Here is an 18,981-nt window from a genome sequence, read left to right on the forward strand (position 1 = left end):
CCAGTAACCATGTTTCTCGAAGATGATTGTATAATGATACAGCTTTTGCAATGTGACTGTGTGATTGGGAAAACCTTGTGTCTGATGCTCCTTTTATCTACAGTATGGACAGATGAGTAAAACATATGGATTAAAAATAAGTAAATAATAGGGGGAACAAATGTTAAAATTAAAATATATATATATTGGATAGATGGAAATACTAGTGGTCAATAAGAGGGAGGCATAAGGGGTGTGGTATGTATGAGCTTCTTCTTTTTTCTTTTTATTTCTTTTGCTGGAGTGATGCAAATGTCCTAAAAAATGATCATGGTGATGAATATACAATTATGTGATGACATTGTGAGCCATTGATTATACACCATGTATGGAATGTTTGTATGTTAAAAATTTATGTGCTTGTATGTTGTTGTATAGATAAAAACTAAAAGAAAAAAATGCTTGAAAGACCATTCACTTAAAGGCAACCTTTCCAATTTGCAAAGGTGGAAACTGAGGCATGGGCCCCGTTAATAACTCTGCTGGCTCTGGATCGAGAGTGCATGCCCCAGGCCCTCTGCTGGAGTGTCCTTTCTCCAGCAAGGTTTCACCCTTCAAGTGCAGGTAACCCCAAAGAAGACTGCTTGTGGGAACGTCTTTTCATTGGTTGGGAGTTGGGGCAATAAGTATTGCAAGCTGCAGGGGGGATAATGAGCTCCAGGGATGGGGAGATCACTCTGGCTTCCCAATCCCACCCCTCAGAGCCCAGCTGGCTGCACAGGTGTGGTCGAGAGGAGATGTGTAAAGTAGGAGAGCGTAGCCCTCTTTGTCTGAGATTTCTTTTCCCCCCTTCCTCACACCCTTATCAAAAAAAAAAAATTCAGTGGCCATAAATAAAGTTTTATTGGAACACAGCCACATTCATTCATTTATTTACTGTTTAAGGCTATGTTTATGCCTCAATGGCAGAGTCAAGTAGTACTGATAGAGACCATATGACCCACAAAATCTAAAATATTTTCTCTCTGACCCTTTACAGAAAATGTTTGCATCAATTTGGCAGTCACCATCCTTCAATTTGTACTTCATATTTCATAATGTGCTCAGTATAATCCAATGCAATATCATAAAAATGTACAAAGGCCATCATTTATACTGGATTCTGTGGGACAATCCTTATGTTAAATATCTTGCAGGACCCCTATGTACTATTCTAACATTTAAGTAACAACCATTTAAGCTTTCAAATTGTATCTCCAGATTGCCTCTTGCATCAAAAAAGGCACAAAAAATCTTGGTCAGAGAGTATGTACCATGCTCAGTGAGCCTTGAGGGCTCCTTATGATTTGATGTAACCTGAAGTTAATAGTCTGAAAGAAAAATGAGCAACCAAAAAAATTGCCACGAAGCACAAACATAGGAACACTCCCAAACTCAAATTAGTTACATCTTTCCTTTTAGACTAGGAAAAACAATTCAAACTAATCTATTAACAGTTCCTCATGTGATTTGGGAGAAGTATACTCCATTTATCTGCAAATGTTTCTCAACTAAATTTCCTCCTCAAAGTTACCACGTTATGGTGCAATTCATGAGCAGTTTTTAATATTCTGGAATTTACAGGAGGGAGGGGAATGAGCACCTGCTAGAGAAATTAATCTAGAATATAAAATAGTAGCCACAGGGTGGGCCATGGTGGCTCAGTGGCAGAGTTCTCATCTGCCATGCTGGAGACCCGGGTTCAACTCCTGGTGCCTGCCCATGCGAAAAAAACAAAAAAATAGCAGCCACAATAGCAGTAATTTTCATTTGCTCTAAATAGAGGTCTAAATGCTTTGCAAAACAGGACTGGTATCTCAGAGGCAGCACCCTGAAATGTTTCGAGGTTGATGACATAAACCGCCATCACCACCACCAGCGTGTTTCCCAGGAATGACAACTAGAGAGGTGAAAAAAAACAACTGGAGGAAATTGTGATTGGATTCCATTTTAAAGGTAGTGAACCTAAAATTTTTTCTCAAATACCTAAAAAATGGTCAGAACCATATCACAGGAAATGGTCAAATAGGGGAGGGCTTTACTGAAACTTCAAGAGAGAATAGTGTATTGTGGCCTTAGAATTCTCACACTTATCAACCACAAACTATAATCTGAGCCATGCCCCATTCATTATCCAAAGACCATGTGACACATGTCAATTAAAGGGAAGGCATCAAGTGCCAAGGGGCTTGCATACCTATTTGTGAGACAAGGCAAGACTTCCTGTTAGCAAGCATCTCTAAGTGAAACTAATAGAAAACAAGAGGGGGAAAAATCACCCTCTGAAATGGGTGGTGCAGACAATAAATTATGTCAGAGTTCCAGAAGACCCAAATGGACTTCTAGAAGGTTCTAGGTTGATTTTAATAATAAGACTAACAGCTTTGCTCCATAAATTATAGTTTCTACTGGGTAGTGAAGGAAGCAGAAATGGCTATGCTTTTCTCTTTGCCTGTAAATAAAGTACTGAACGTGACAAGTTCTGCATCTAATGAGGTGACTCAGCCTAAAGACTCTGCAAGTGTGAGAAAACTATGCCTCTAGGCAGGCTGAGGATGGGGAGGCCTCAGAAAACTTGTCCATGGCTTGAAAAAGACTGAAATTGACAAGATTTCTCTAGAAATAAAGGACATGTAAAAGTGTGTTCTAACATCCACTTTTTCCCCCAGTGACGAGGAAAGCTTAAGGAACAAAGTGATTCAAGAAAATGTTTGATTGGGGTTTTTAAGGGAATAAATCTTCCCCAATGTAACTATCCTCCCTGTGCACTCACAAGGACTTGTCCAGGTCAGTTCTCAGACTCTTACCCAATTTCCTTCATCATTATCAAGAGCATCCGTGTAAGTGGGAGCTTCTGAATGGATGATGGCCTGTGGTCTTGGAAAACAAAAACGAAAACTTGGAACTGCCCTTTGGAAAACTGACCAGACTACTTCGGACAATCGTGTTCTTCTAGCTGAGGAGAAAATGGTGGACAGTGGTTCTGTGCTCCTACCTTCTCTCACTCCAACACAGGTCGCAAACAGCTGACAAGCAACTCCCATCCATAAATACCATAGTCTTAAATTTCACCACTGAATAGGGTAACAATTTCTCAGTGCACCAGGAAATTCCCTGTTTAAATTTGCATTTCTGGGTTTGCATATACCTTAGAGTGAGGAACTTAATTTCTTATGTTTTATAAACTAATCACCTCTGTAGCTCTCCCTACACCCTGAGGTGCCATCGCAGTCTGTTTTTTTGGAAATGTGAGCACTGGTTCAAACTGACTTGAGAGCTGTAATTTCTGGAGCAGACTGAGTCACTGATCTCAGCTGGCTGCCTTTGTCCTGGTGTACTTCCTTCTTTTCTAAAGGGAATTTTCTTTTAAGGAAAAAAATCACTTTTAGATTATTGGCTACAGAAATTTTTGAAAGGGCATTTCCTTGGAAAATTGTATGAATCCAGTGGTGAAATTCTCATCGAGCAAAAAGTCTACTCTTTAATACATGCTGTGAACATGTACATAAGGCCCAAAGAAAATCATCTCCTTAGCAATTATAAGATACTTTAACTAAAACAAACAAAATCTCCTTTTAATAAAATTGATTTGGGGGTCTGCCACTACATAGCTCTAGTTATTTAAACTCTCTAGACCTCAGTATCTTCCCACCCTGAACTAAATAACTGAAATTACATAACTGCGTTCTATCATGCACTGAACAAGTCTAAACTGAAAAGGATTTTTAATAATAGAATGAAAAATCAGCTGTGCTTTACTAAGACCAAAAAAAAGAAAAAAAAATTCAAATATACAAGTCAATACAAGAAGAGGTGAAGACAAATGTTATAGGACAACTTCCTACAGGAGTCCTTTCAATGGCCAGTTCATGCAGGATCTCTCACGTAATCCAATTCACAAAAGCTAGTGAATATAACCACTTTGGAGCCCTTATACTGCTTGAATATGATACCTTAATATGAACACTGCTCAATATATACATATATATATAAAGATACGTGATGTTCCGGGCATTTAACAGATATTGTCTAATTCAACCATCAGTAACTTTAATTTTATATATTAAAAACAGAGTGTCCACTGGATGACCGTTGTTTGAGATCACACAGAGAATGAATGAACTGGTTACAGGATTTGAAACCCACCGGCCTGTCTGATATAAGAGTTTATGCACCTCTTTGTGCTCCAGTGAGTCCTTACTTTGTCACAATAAGAGGACTGGTCATTCCTTTAAAATAGATTTGGGATTTAAGTTCCTTTTTCCTCCATTCTCTCCCCCGCTCCCCAACTCCTTTCAATTTTAATGTTTTTTATCCTTTGTGGTTGGGTTTCATATTAAACAGACTTCTTGAGAAAATTATGTTAACTTAAAATTGGAGGGTCAAACGGCTTCCTGACCACGGGTGCCGGAGCTCTTGACAAGGGGAAATGTCCCGCCTCAGTAAATACTAAGAAAGGATTTTCTTACATATGTGTATGAGTTATGATTTATCTCCATTCCTTACTCATATTAGTTTGTGTAAAATGTTATGAATGCTGTTTTCTTTTCTAAGGGAAATTATAAGAGGGTTTTACCTGCACTCTATCTCACTAATTGGACTGAACATAAGTATCACCAGACATTTAATGCTCTTCTCCAAAAGCAATTAATCCACATGGTTACTTCCAAATTGTTGTCCTCCCAGTTCTGTTTAAGCAAATTAAGACATGCCAAATATCAGCCTTGAGTATCAGTATTTTTCCTGAATGCTAACTCCTGGCATTGAAGCTATGGCTTAAGAACAAATGGCATTTGTCACCATCGCTTTTGGAAGATCACCTCTTTTTCACTCTGATCTTTTCTTTTAATCTGTTGATCATAGAATCACAGGAGTTTTTGAGACCTTTCTATTATAGACCTTTTAAAAGGGACAGCTTGGCAGAATATCATGGGAGTCATTTTAAACTGAGGGTTTTTTTCTGATTTAATATTCTGGATTTCTAATTACGAAATGCCTTGGAAATTCCAAAAGCTGAGAGATTGGCAGCTTCTTTATGTTTCATTTCTTTTCTAGGGCATTGACAGTTGCTGCTTCCTACCTCTAGAGGAGAAGAACAGTTGTATCCTTCATTGTATTCCTTCATTAGTTACACATCAACCCAGCTGTCCTCAGAGGAATCATTCACACCATAGCAGATCATCTTCCAATTCTTCTCCAGGAGGCGAACTTTTCTGCTTAAACAACAACTTTACTGACATAAACAGGATATTCTTACCCTGGCCCAGTAGGAGTTAGAAAATAAAATGCCTTTTCTAAGCATAGGCTTTCTCTGCAGCAGAGAAAGGATGAACACAAAAGTTTGAAGAGGGCACCATTTTGTAAGGCTAGTCCTCAGCTTTACTCCCAAATTCGTGATACCTTGGGAGCCCAGGTGTGCAGTCAGTAATAACAGCTTTTATTTCTGTAACTCTTAGAGTCTACAAAAACTCATTTACATACATTATTTCATTTGGTTCTAACAATAACCATGTGAGATAAGTAGGACAGAAACTATTATTGCTTTGTTTCAGAAAAGGAAACCAAGGTTCAAATAAACTATTATTATTATTAAAATAATGGTTACTAACATGTTTATGGGGTATTTGGTGTACAGTATGCTTTCATATGCATTACCTCATTTACCCTGACAGCAAACTGGAAGGAAATCCGGTACTTCAGGTAGAGAAACAGATTTAAAAAGGTACTCTTTATTAACATTTCTGCTAATAGATGGCTCTACAGTGCTTTTTGCAGAACACATTCACCTCAATAACTGTCCCTCCCAGCGATGTAGAGTGGTCAGGCCAGAACTTTCTGTGACAAGTTCTGCTTGCTAGCTCTAACTCCACCCCTTTCCTCCCACTCACTCCCAAACCCATCGGTGAGCCTCATCACAGCTGTGGAGAACAGCTAAATTAGATTACATTTGTATTAATAATTTGAATAAAAGTAATATAAATAACAGTACTGAAATTTTGGAAAATAGAAAAAGAAAAAACCACCAAGAAGTCCCATGACCCTATCTCAACCACTGTCATCTTAGGGTGAGCTTCCTTTAGCTTTTTCTCTTCCCCCTACATCTGCTTTTCTCCTATTTGTAATCATAAAGTATATTCGTATATGTTTTAATTTTGCATTTTCAGTTAACATTGTATCCTAAGCTTTTTTCCTTGTCATTATACAATGTTCATAGCTATCATTTTTTAAAACTGTGATAACATATGTATAACATCAGATTTGCCATTTTAACCATTTTTCCGTGTATAAACTCAGTAGTATTAACTAGTTCTACAATGTTTTGCCACTATCAGCACCTTCCATTATTAAAAATTTTTTGTCACCCAAAATAGAAACTCTTTACCCTCTAAATGGCTATTGTTTTTAATGGCCATTAATTCTATGAAGTGGATAAAATAAAATATATTTACCATTAGCCTATTGTTGAATACTTACATTTTTCATGCTTTTTCATGTGTGTAGCCTTCCCCATATTTTGGATTGCTTCCTCAAGATAGATTTCCATAATTGGGATTACAGTGTCAAAAAGCATGGACATTTTTCTGGCTCTTGATATCGTCAAACTGTTTTCCTAAGGATTTGTCCTAATTTAAACAACTATCAGCAAAATATAAGAGATCCATATCATTGGGATAATTATCTGAGTTTTATTTTATTTCTCATACCTTATTTTAATTTCTATATTGCTGATTACTAGATATCTTGATACCTACTTATACCTATGCATATTTGTAGACGTAAATATATATATCCTTTTTGTCAATGATCTGTCCATGACAATTAGACTTTGAAAATACAGTTTAATCCAATGGTTAAAACTATTATTAATTCCCAGAACATGGGGTAAAAACACATTAGGAACAAAAATGAGAACTGAACTCATATTTAAATGCTTTGGAAGTCCTTCTCCCTAGTCTTTCTAGCACATAATGTATCAAAAGTTGATTCAAGCACGTGGTATGCAGGAAGCACAGTTAAAATCAGAGCAGTGTCCGTAAGTGATTCTCAAACTAAAACGTTAGCCCTTTCTTTACACTTGACTGCTGTTCTCATTGATCAGCATAAAAAGGGTAAAGACACCATAATATGGTATCAAATCTAACCCTAACATACAAACTAGGAAAATATATTTTGGGCAAATCAAGCAAGTGTGCTGAAACTGTGTCCTCATGTGTGAAAAGGAATAATATAGATGTCAAAACAGTGCTATTGATAGGACTTTAGGGACAGGTTTACAAATACGTTTTATAATTTGGACAATTACAAAATTTGGCTTAGTTTTGAAACACAATTTAAAGGGCTAGGAATCTCTAGTAACATGACACAGCATTAGAAGTACACCTTCTAGCTTTCCAAATACAACCTTCTAGTTTCTGACTATTGAGAACATTTAATTGCAACATTCAAGGGATAGGTTTTAAATTCAGTAGTCTAGGTTTAAAATTCAATATTACCAAAAGACTTTATGAAGTCTATCAATCCTTACTGGAATACTCCATCAGAGACTTCAGACACTAAACAACTATGGTTTGAAATCATAAATGTTTCTTCTTGATTCTAGACTCCCTTGGGAGCAGAACCAGTTGCATTCACTGTTAAACTCCAATGCTTATTACAATGCATGAATAGTAGGTGTTCAAAAAATACAGATTGACTGAACTAATCAATAAATGATATCAGAATAATTAGAAGTTATTGGCTCCTGCCTTAAGGGACACGGGCTGACTGGAGCAACTTAATTTGTTGAAGATAACTGTTTTAAGAGGAGTGGATGTTAAATGACCTAACTTACTAGTGTAAAAAAAAATACACAAACACCAATGTATGCAGTCTGCCTGGCAATAGCCATGAAGGGCATCACCCTAGTGCACTGAGCTATACATCAAGACTATAAATGCAAAGCCCAAGGGTAATTAGCATGATTTTGAGGTTCTAACATTGTATTCTTTTGGCATTCTTTAAGAAGCAAATCCACTAAGCTTCATTAGAAAAGCCAGCCAACGATTTTCTTCCAAAAGGAAAGGGGACCTTGTGAAACAAAAATGTATGTACCAAAGACAGAGAAAGGATCGAGTCCACTGGCATGTTCAAACACTTTAAGGAAAGCTATTATTTTAAGCACATGTCAAGATGATGAGGACGGGGTGTAATGAATTACAGAATAACTGGTGTTTATGCTTGAGAGATCCCTGGGCTGCTCTATACCTCCTGGAAATTGTTTATGTGTACAAGTCCTGTGATCATGGGGCTATGATTAGCGGATGCTGACAGTGTGACAGCAGAGGAAGGCATGAATCACCACTGCTCCATATAGAATAAAGCTGAGCAGGATCAACTCTGACTAAGAGATGGACTTCTCTTTCCACACTCTAAGTTTTGGTGACCAGGTGCTATAGGGCAGGGTGGGAAAGGTGGAGAAGGACTGAAGAATAAATCTCACCATTTTGGGAAATTCTGCATCTTCATAAAATTCTCATCATTTGGGAAATTACAATTTCTTAATTTGTACTTAACAACTAATCATCTCCCGTCTTTTTTCCATATTGATCTATTGATTTTTTTAATGAGCTCCCCAAAGTGTCCAGCACTGCCTTTCTGAAATGTTCTATCAACAGAAATATGTTCATTTCATAACATTTTTCTCTGCACCAAGAACCCAAGATCCAAATGCTTCCAGTTAAGAGAAGCTGAGTAAAATTTTGATGGCTTTCCTAATTTCTAGGAATTATCCACCAATTAATTTGACTAGAAGATTGAGTCATAACAAACATTCCCCATCACAGCAATAGAGACATTTTGTCATCGTTTGAAATGAGAGAAAAAGTTAGCCAGAAATAGCTCTTTCCTGAACACAGGTAGAGATGCCCATCCCTGCCAAGGATACTCTATTGCTTGGTTGAGATACTCCACATGTCTTTAGCTACAAAAACTTAATATGAGTCTCAACTGAAGCAATTCACTAGAGAAAAATGAGGTTATGTGCAAAATTTCCTGAATCAGTCACAAGATACTAGCTTACTTAAGTGTTGATGTCATTTGATTGAGAAAGACTTTGTAGCTCTGAACACCTTTTGGTGAAATATAGACATTCCATATTTTACTATCCATTCAAGAGAATTTCTTGAACAAGAGAGAACACACTTGTTGTGGTAGAAACTAGTGGTAGATTCAGGGATATCGTGCCCTCTTGATATCTCCCTGTGGGTCCTTTCCTCTGTGAGTCTGATAGGCTGATCCACGTCTAACTAATGGATGATAGGCTGGGGAAAACTAGTTAACTGCAGGTAATCAAGATGAAAATGCCTTCAGAATGACATGAGGTGAGACATTGGAAGCACATTGATGTCATTTTCTGATGTCTTTCTAGTGATTTCCTAAGAAGAATTCTGTCCATGCTTGCTTACACAGAGGCAGAAAAAAACCTGAGGTTAGAGGAGGGCTTTATCCACAGCTGAAACTGATGAGGCCTTTTGGCAAAACCCCAGAGCATTTTGTTTCCTGTCTTCTCAAAGTCTTGACCTCCAGTATTTAAGGAACCAATAACATTTTCTCATTTCTGGAGTTATTTTTCTCATGCAAGCCATGGCAGCTGTTTGCCAGCTCAGCATTCAGACTAATTTGTTACAGAAAATGGGGTTAATACGTGTTTACCCACGTCTAAAGATTAGCATGAGGCCTAAATACACATTTTGTACAACCAAACAAAATGTACAGTACTTTTGTCAGCTATATGTGCTGAAAATCTAGAACCTTGTGATTCAGAATGTTTAATTTCTAGATGTGTCTCAGTTTCTCACATTTGGGGTTTTTGCTTATTTGTTTTAAGAAAATTGATTGACAAAGCATTCTGATCATATTTATCTTAAAAAAAAACTTTCTGAAAAGAAATAGTCTTAGTATTAGCTATATATATATGTGCTTTAAAAAGCATTTTTCTTCTGTATTTCATGGTGTTTTTACATGCCTTAGTGGTTTAGTTTGTTAAAGCTGCCAGAAAGCAATATACCAATAATGGAAAGGCTTTTAAAAAGGGGAACTTATTAAGTTGCAAGTTTACTGTTCTAAAGCTACGAAAATGTCCAAACTAAGTCATCCAGTGAAAGATACCTTGATTCAAGAAAGGTTAATGAATGCAGAACACTTCTGTCAGCTGGGAAGTCACATGGTGATATCTGATAGCTATCTCTTCTCATTTCATAGGGCTTTTCCAGGGGCGTTTTCCTTCTGTACCTCCCAAGGTCTCTGGTTGTATGGGTTCTGTCAGTACTCGGGCTTTAAAGTTTTTCCAAAATGGTTCCTTCTTAAAGGGAGTAAGCAACTCCACCTTGAATGGGTAGAGACACATCTCCATGGAAACTACCTAATCAAAAGTTACCACCCACAGTTGAGTGGGTCACATCTCCATGGAAACAATAAAAAAGATTCTACCCAGCAATATTGAATGAAAATTAAAGAACATGGCTTTTGTGGGGTACACAACAGTTTCAAACTGGCACTCTACGTTATCTTGTGTATTTGTTTTGGGGATTAAAAACCTCTGCCCAAATAATGAGAAAGAGCAAACAAAAACACACATTTTGTTAATTTCTTCAAATACTAAGATTTTGCAAGTATTCAGTCTATATAATGTTACCATCTGCCCCCACTTAAAAAAAAAAGTAGTAATATTTAAGTGCAAGGAGAAAAGCTGATATTTGACTATCCTATCTACAGCTAAAATCCATTAGAAGCCAAATACATTCACTTCCTTAAAAAATGTTTCCAGGAACATTCTCAAAAGAAAGAACTAGAAAGCTTCCCAACCCATAACCTGTACACTGATCCCATGTCCTGTTTGGAGTTTTGTGGCACTAGCTGATAGGAAAGAACTGTGGCAACATTTTCCCAATTTTAAAGCCTCCTAAAATATTGGGGTTTGGGTCCAACTTAAGTATTTTGCTACATGTGTATCTTCTTGCCATATGTAACCTTCTGTTTCTAAGGGGAGGAAAAGGGTGGAACAGTACAGTAAAAAGGATCATAAAGCTTCTTGGATATCAAAGAGTGCTCACAAAACCACATTTTGATGAGTTAAGTGTAAATGAATCAAAAACTTATGGCCTACATTTCTGTGAAAACACATGGATTAAAAAAAAAAAAAAAAAGGAAAAAAATGTCCCCAACATACTTCATTTGGTATATTGCCCACCGACATTTAAAAGAAAATAATTCAACATTTGCAGCAGACAAAATGAGATTGTGGAGCACATATATGAGCTGTCCCCAGCCTGGCATGTCTACCATCAGGGACTAACCTCCTGTGACCAAAGGCAGTTTAAACATCAAAACACACACTTCTTTTTTCCAACTTAAAATAGTAAACAACTCCTTAATTGCTTAGCATTTTCTTTAAAGAAGAAAATTTACAGGCACCAACCACAATGGAGAAAATAAAATAATACATTATTCTCTACTTTAACAATTTATTTATTCTTTCAGCAAATATTTATTGAGCACTTACTATGTGTCAGGCACTGTTTTGGGCTTAGGGGATTCCACAGTGAATAGGACAGATGGGGCTATCTATTTAAGGAGTTTACAATGACAGGAAGTCTTCCCTGTCATTTTTAATGGTGTGAAGCAATTCTTTAGCTATTGTCAAAAATTTGGATTCAGAAGTCTGGATGACTAACTTTGTGAACACCTGGGGAAGAGGAAGGAATAAAAATCCCGGAAGGCCCTAGGTAGATGTTATAACAGACTTCAAGCTTACACGGGTTAGCTTTCTAGCAAAGATGCAGTGAACACTGTGATGTAAATTGATCTCATTTTCAGAGAAAAGCTGATGTTATAAAAGAAAGTCACAGCCCTTTTAAAGGGTCTCATTTTAATCAGCAAAAAATGATGCAACTGTACCCTACAGAGCATAGATCTTTAACAAAATACAAATCAATTCAACGGGACAGGCACTCAGCATTTTATTTATTTCCAGCCCAAAATAGGTGCTGTGAGGAACAGAGGGAGAGGTCAGAGGGCCTAAAGAATAGCTTCAGGTGTTGCCCAGAACTCAGATTCCCTGGCCTGCACATTACCGTGATAACAAGTTGTACATTCGCATGGGTCTACAAGTTCTAAACAGTTCCCACAGCTTCCAGCCTAAACCAGGCACTCCATCCCACCAACACTGTCCTACTCACCTGTTCCAGGTTCTGACTTCCTGAACCCCACTTTGTGACTACATAGCCCCCTTACCTAAAATAGCTCTTCGCATCTGCCACCCCCAGGATTCCTCATCTCAGCCTCCTCTGTGTTTGCCTCACTGTTAAATTCCCAGTGCCTGCCCCAAGACCTGACTCACAGTAAGCAATACATTTCTGTGGGATAAATAGAGATGGATGAACAGTAAGTTTCTCTTGGAAAATTCCTGACCTAAGGAATTTCAGAAATCGTTGCTTCCATGCCTCCCACTGGTGAAATGCCCCTGCCAGATTCTTCCCATCACTAAAATCCTAATAGAAGTCAACATGAGCAGCCTTTGCTGTCAAAGAGACTAAGGTTCAAATTCCAGCTCTTCTATCTATTAGCTCTATTACTTTGGCCAATTAACATCTCTGAGCTTTAGAGCCTTATGTTAACATATCCTATATCATCAGGCCATTGAGGATGGCATGAGATAGGTTTCATAAAGCACCAGGCACATACTAAACTTGCCCTCTTCACCCACACATTCACTAAGTAAGTTTAAGTCAAGTAAGACGGGGAAAAGATCATCGACAACTTACAATTAAATTTTATTTATTTAAAAACTCCTGAGAAGGTCTGGAAAGGGCAGAGGAGGAGGCTATGAGGTCTTGAAGAAACTGTTGTTGACAATATCTTGGAAAAGCTGTGCCTAAAGAGAGTCACCGGGGAGGCCACTGAAAGGAAGCCAGAAAAGAGGGGTGGTGGGCCCAGAGTATGTCAGAAAGCAATGGTAAAATCAGTGGTCTCCAAAGGGAATGAGATGATATACTAGGGTATGGGAGGAAAGCATTAGAAGGACTATTTACAGTTTTTAATCTTAAAAAAACCTTTTTATAAATTAAACTTTACTATATAGCTTGGTACTGGCCTCCTCATCTTTTCAATATGTTAGAAGGTCAAGGCCTCAGTAATAGTCCCCAGAAATAAAGGGGACTTCCTTAATGCATAGTGGGCCAGAGATTGCAATGTATTGCAGCTCCCATGTGCCCAATTAGTGGGCTTAGAGCACATATAATTTAGTAGTAACTGTATACTAGCCCTGTCAAACAGGCAGGTGGCTCCAAAATGTTATTTTAAAGAAACTATGGGTTGAAGATAATGCTAATGAGAATCAGCAAACAAGAAGAAATTGCCAAAGCCAACACTTCCACTCCAAGTAAGAGCTCTTCATCATCCAAATTATGAGATAAAACCTATGGTGAGTTTGTCAGACATATTAACTCATACTGCTCTCATTAAAAATACTGTTAACAATATTTATCTTAGTGAGAGCCAAAAGGTTTTTTCTACCATTGAATTAAAGAAAATAAAAATTATGCTGAAAACATTGTTTATTGAAGCCTTGGCTCATGCTATTAAATGTTAAATATTTTATATGCTTTATGAAATAGGGATTGTGGCACAGTAGAGCGTGTATATGTTTTATACACACACACACACACACACACACACACACACATACAAACATATACTAGAGGCACATGCTCATAAATTTTCCTGATAGGAGATTCCCTTGAAAAGTTTGGAGACCCTTTCTTAGAAAGCAGACTGCACATGTATGCACCACAGGAAGTCACTGGGTTGCAAAGAGCAAAGCCCTGGAGTGAGAATCAGTATAACCGGCCTGCCGGTTTCTAGAGACCACCAACAGTCAGCCTCTGGGGAGCATCCACATGGGTAGGTGCCCCTGAGCCGTTGGATTACATCCCAGGGAAGCAGCCTGAAGTCAGCAGCCAAGAGGCCACCCTGCAGCAAGAGTGGTCCCCAGGAAGATCCACAAACATCAGTGGATGCAGACAGCCCTGTAGACACCCCTTACTTGTGGAGAATGGCAGTCCCTGACTTTGAGGAAGGTGTGGAGGAGAAAGTAAAAAGAAAAACGGGATTTGGCTCTGAGGACAAGAAAGCTTTCAGTTGTAGCAAGCACAGTGAGGGATACAATGGGATAGGATTTGAAGGCAGTGATAGGAGGGGCAGTAAGATAAGGTGAATCATGAAAGGAGCTACTGTTCTATCAAGTACAAACAGGAAAGAAAGTCCCTGGATCCTGGGACTCTCTGTTTGAGGCATAACACTTAATGACATGCTTCAAAGAAGGAATGCAGGTAAGAGGAGGCATGGGGCTCTGGATTCAGCCTGACTTAGGGAATCCAAAACAGGCATGAGCCATTTTGGAAGGTGGTCTGTGTCCTCCAGGAGGTACTACCTAAGGTGGGAGTACCATCTGGAACCCCAGTACTGAACATGGTGAATCAAAGCAGAAAGAAGTTTCATGTTTTTGATGACCTTCCACCTTTTCCAGCTCCCCAGTGTAATAGGGCACTTTTAGCAGCAAGCTAGCAGGGGCCGCTCTAAGGACAAATGAGAAACGAAGTGGACATGGGTACCGAGGAGATGAAAAAGGAAGCAGCAATGAGAAGATGAGAAAAGGAACCAGGAGAAATAAAGAGAAGGCAGGGAGGTAGTTGACCAGAGAAGTACGAATAAAAGTACAAAAGCACAGGACAAAGTAGCAATAAAATAAAATAAAAAATAAAGGAGGATGAAAATACTGAGTCTTTGAAGAGTAGAGTTGAATGAAGGAAGAGATGAACAAATCAGCCACAGCTACACCATGTAGCAAAGTCACATTTCACTGAGAAATATTTCTTCTATTGAAGAAAGAAATCTTGATCACTTTGGGTCCATTCCCCATTCCCTTATTTTGTAGATAAAATTGAGTCCCGGCTCCCTTCTCCCAGAAGGCAATCTGCTTACTCTAGAGCAAGGAGGAACATCCAAGCCTTATCCTCTTATTCAAACATCCAGCCATATTCCCCAAGGCTATGACTTTAACTTATGGGAACCCTGATGCTGTAGATTGTCAAGCTCATAAACGATGGGACAGTCCTCAAGAAAATGAAGGAAAAGAACTGATAATAAGGATGGATAAAAAGAAATTAAATAACTAGAACATTTGAAGCTGGAGAATTACAATATGAACAGTCATCCTTCGCATAACACTTATCTCACAGGTGACAGCAAGTCAAGTCAGCTGTAAGTGCTGTCCCGCCCTCTGTTTCCTGGGGAAGGCGTGTCAGCCAATGCCCCGCTTTGGAGAAGAGAAGTTTTTCTTTTTGTCATGGAATGAGATTCATGGAACAAACTCAGCATTCTACTTTAAATCTGGAAGATACGGGCAAGTTACGTTTGGAATTGAGTTCGTATATTACTTGTTGAATTCTTTACTCAGGGAATTCCATAGTGAGTTTTAACAGCCCTACCATCCTATGGCCAGAAAATAAACTGGCTTTTTTTTTTACTTTTTTTAATTGTGAAATATGGCATATATACAAATAAACTGGATTTTAAGTGCCCAAGGAATTAAGGACAAGTGGTAAAAGTTAGAATAACTATCACTTAAAAAAATACACGAAGAGCTTAATTCTAATTATTTTATTTTAAACTTGGTATTAAATACTAAGCTAAACATATTGCCCTTAAGACAGTGAGAAGACTGGTTTTGGTGCCCACGCTTTTCTGAAATAGTTAAAGCTGCTCATTTTCCTTTGTACTAAGATCAGTCAAATAAAATGTTCATGAGCAATATGTCTTTTCCACTCTTTAGCTAACATGGAAAAAATATTTAGATCTAAGTGAAGCATAAGGGCTTCCCACCACCTCTGCCTCACAGTTGTACGCATCGTTTCTGTTCATGGCCCATTGGCCAGAGGTGGTTGGGAAATGCTACCTTTCTTGTACCCAAGCACAGGAAAACATGATACTGTGAACGTCTTATACTCCGGTATATACAAGCCCTCATTTTGAACTAATCATGAATTACCTGGAGAATCAGTGACCAATTTAGAGAATGTAGCTGAGAGCCTGAAATAAGCAACCAATATTTTCTCAGAGTACTTTTCCAGAGTGTTGCCCATCAAAGGTGACTAAATTCCTTTTAATACCCTTAGGCAAAGCTGCATGCTTGGGCAGCTGCTTCTTAAGTAAATCACCAATAACAAATACCAACTTCTTTCTGGTTAAAGAGAAACTTCAATTTTAAGAAGACCAAGTAAAGGATATTGTGGTAGTTTGGAGCTGTATGTACCCCAGAAAAGCATATTGGTAAATTTAATCCATTTCTGTGGGTGTGAACCCATTGTTACTTCAGTTAAGCTGTGGCCAAGGCTGATTCCTAATCCTATTACTGGAGTCATTTATAAGCAGAACAAAATTCAGAAAGAGAAGGAGAAAGCCACAGAGGGAGCAACCAGAAACTGAAATCAGTGGAACCCAGAAAAGAAGGGAGAAACCAGGAGATGCAATAAGGTGCAGTGCCATGTAACAGAAAAGCTGAGGACTGAGAATCACAGAGAGACAGCCACAGGTGCCAGTCTCCAGGGAAAAAGCGTTGCCTTGATAACACCTTGATTTGAACTTTCTCTTCGTCTCAAAACCATAAGCAAAAAATTCCTATTGTTTAAGCTGAACCATTGCATGGTATTTGCTCGAATAGTCAAGGAAACTAAAACAGATATCTATGAAAAGTAAAAATGATTCCTCTCCAAATAACTTGAAGAAAACTGCCTGGTATCAGAGGCCAAGTCCAATCAGTGAGCGACAATTCTTCCTCATATCCTTATTTCTGAGTCTCTGTATTTCTATTTCATAAGTTCCTCAATACCTTTCTACCCCTGATATTTCTATCCCTAGGGACTCTCTGTGTTCATTCACTTAGTACACTTTAATCTTGACCAAAGCCTATGGGATCTACAGGGGTGCGGGTGTGGTCTAACATGTAAAGTCTGCATGTTTAAAGGTGTGAGTAGAGTAGACGTCACCCCACACGAGAGGAGGGGCAATGCAGCCCCCGCTGGTGATAGCCAAAGCTTCCATCTGACTTTTCCAACAGAGCCTATTTCTTGGCAACATGGAGGGAAGTCCCACTCCAGAGGGAATTACCTTACCCTAGCGAAATGAAGTCTTCTTTCACTGTACATCTTTGGGTTGACCTAAACAATTAGGAGGTGAAAATGGAGAAGTGCTTTAAGTCCTCATTTCACCAGGACCGTCCAAAGTATTGTTGACCGCAGAGGCATGGCAACTCTAATCCTGTATGCAGGGAAATGCAGGATTAGTTTTGGAGTTAGAGTTATAATGCCTTTATGATTAAGTGTATAGCATGTGGTTCCCAAGTGATTTCTAGAAATGCCCATAATTAGAAATTCTAAACCCCCAGTTTAGCCACTCTGCACCTCCTTTTCCTCATCTTTGAACTGGGAACCAAAAATAAATACCTAGTTCAAATGGTGGTTGTGAGGATTCACTGAGATAATGCAGTAAAACACTTAGTGCAAATATTGTAAGTATAATGAACAAAGCTGAGTGTGAGTACGGTAGAAAGAGGAAGGATAGAGACATGCGTGCCACTAGAAGGAAAGCCAGAGGATGAAAACTGAGACTGTAGAACTTAGTGAAACCTAGACTAGACAACGATGGTGGCTAATTCTACAAATATAAGAAAGTTCTTATATGAACTAGAACAAATGTATGTCACTATTGCAAGGTATTAAAAATTGGATAGGGCGGACCACATGGCTCAGCAGGCAGAGTTCTTGCCTGCCGTGCCGGAGACCTGGGTTCAATTTACGGTGCCTGCCCATGCAAAGAAAAAATTGGATAGTATATGAGAAAAATGCAATTAATGCAAACTAAGGTCTATAGCTGACAGTAACATTTAATATTCTTTCATTAACTGTAACAGAGGCGTTACAAAGCTAAATGTCAATAACGGGAGGATAAAAAGGATGTCGGACATTTTCTTAAGAAATGATAATGTTCTCATATTGACTGTAGTGGTAAATGCATAACTATGTGATTATGTCAAGAGTCATTGATTTTACACTTAAGATGGATTGTATTATGTGTGACTAAAACTGTTTTAAAAAAAATCACTTAGTGCGGGACTCAATAAATAGAAACTTCCATTATTATTATTAGAGATGGAGAATATTCTTGAGAGCTGCAAAGAATAGGGATTATAGAGAATATAATTTTGTTTTCTTTTGTTTCTTTTCCCAACTCATAACAGCCTTCTTATCCAACTCTAACTGCTCTGAGAATAACAGTATTCCATTGAGATTAGTGAGATAATCATGCTGCTCCAAAACTCAGAGAATTAAATGAAACAAAGGAGTGACAAAAACTGAATTCAACCTAGATGGAGAGAGTTAAGGATTTGATGGTTCAACTCTAATAGAGCTCTTTTCCCTACTACTCTGTAAACTTCTGCCTCTTACAAAGAGGCCCCTAATTGTGGCCCATCACGGACAATTTTGAAATGTAACTAATGCAGCTATATCACAATCATGTCCACACATGACCCAAAGCCTCTGTTTGGCCCAGACTCTTCAGAGGAAAAAAGAATATTGCACCAAACTAAATGTGCTGGGACCCAGACTTTTAATTATACAGCTTTATCATCCTAAAGGATTCCACCACTAACTTAAAATTGTCTGCCTACTGCCTGCCCAAGTAATGTTTACAAAAGAACAGAGAAATCCCAGACTGGACCATAATAACCAAAGTCTGTGCCATTTATAAGCCCAAATAGCTAAACCAAGACCCAAATCATCTTATTTTCATCCTGTGGAATTGTGATGTAAGCTATAAAGCAAACTTCTGCTGATAAAAACTTTAGGCTCCACGGAAAACATCCTACTA

The 18,981-nt window shown here is 38.3% G+C and overlaps 1 long non-coding RNA gene across 10 annotated transcripts in view; it reads right to left on the minus strand.

Annotated features, from left to right (window-relative positions):
- Positions 1-18,981, minus strand: part of LOC143682851 (uncharacterized) — a 216,872-nt gene that overhangs the window by 116,660 nt on the left and 81,231 nt on the right. For 9 of the 10 annotated variants that reach the window (XR_013175331.1, XR_013175329.1, XR_013175327.1 and 6 more), the window contains one exon: positions 17,226-17,370. This is a non-coding gene — a long non-coding RNA (uncharacterized LOC143682851). Of the gene's footprint in view, positions 1-12,842; positions 12,954-17,225; positions 17,371-18,981 lie in introns of those variants that run through there. The other variant, XR_013175330.1, reaches the window with a different exon arrangement.

The sequence above is a fragment of the Tamandua tetradactyla genome, chromosome 5, assembly GCF_023851605.1.
Source record: "Tamandua tetradactyla isolate mTamTet1 chromosome 5, mTamTet1.pri, whole genome shotgun sequence".
NCBI classification, from domain to species: Eukaryota; Metazoa; Chordata; class Mammalia; order Pilosa; family Myrmecophagidae; genus Tamandua; species Tamandua tetradactyla.